Genomic DNA, 388 nt, shown 5'->3' on the forward strand with positions numbered 1-388 from the left:
ATTTGGTGTATTTTCTTCCACTTTCACTACACAGTCTGAATTACATTTTATACATTTTCTTTTAACAAAATTATTAATCGTGTATCTAACAGGCAAAAAGATGCATTTCAACTAGTACAAAAAAGATTCTTCAGATGTGACTCATTTTTTTCTTTAGATGTATATTGGAAATTGTTTTTTTATGAAGCAGAACATTCATCGATATTATATAGGCTTATAAAAGATTCATGAATCATAGATGAAAGGCAGTGAGTTACACGCCAAGAAGGTATATTAGCGTGTTAATGTGGAATGATAGATTTTGTTTATTTCCTTTTTATGATTTTCGATAATCAATTAGATACTTATCGCTCTTTCAAGGATCAAGTCTAGATTAGTAAATTTGTTC

The sequence above is a fragment of the Penaeus monodon genome, chromosome 30 (assembly GCF_015228065.2).
Source record: "Penaeus monodon isolate SGIC_2016 chromosome 30, NSTDA_Pmon_1, whole genome shotgun sequence".
NCBI lineage: Eukaryota > Metazoa > Arthropoda > Malacostraca > Decapoda > Penaeidae > Penaeus > Penaeus monodon.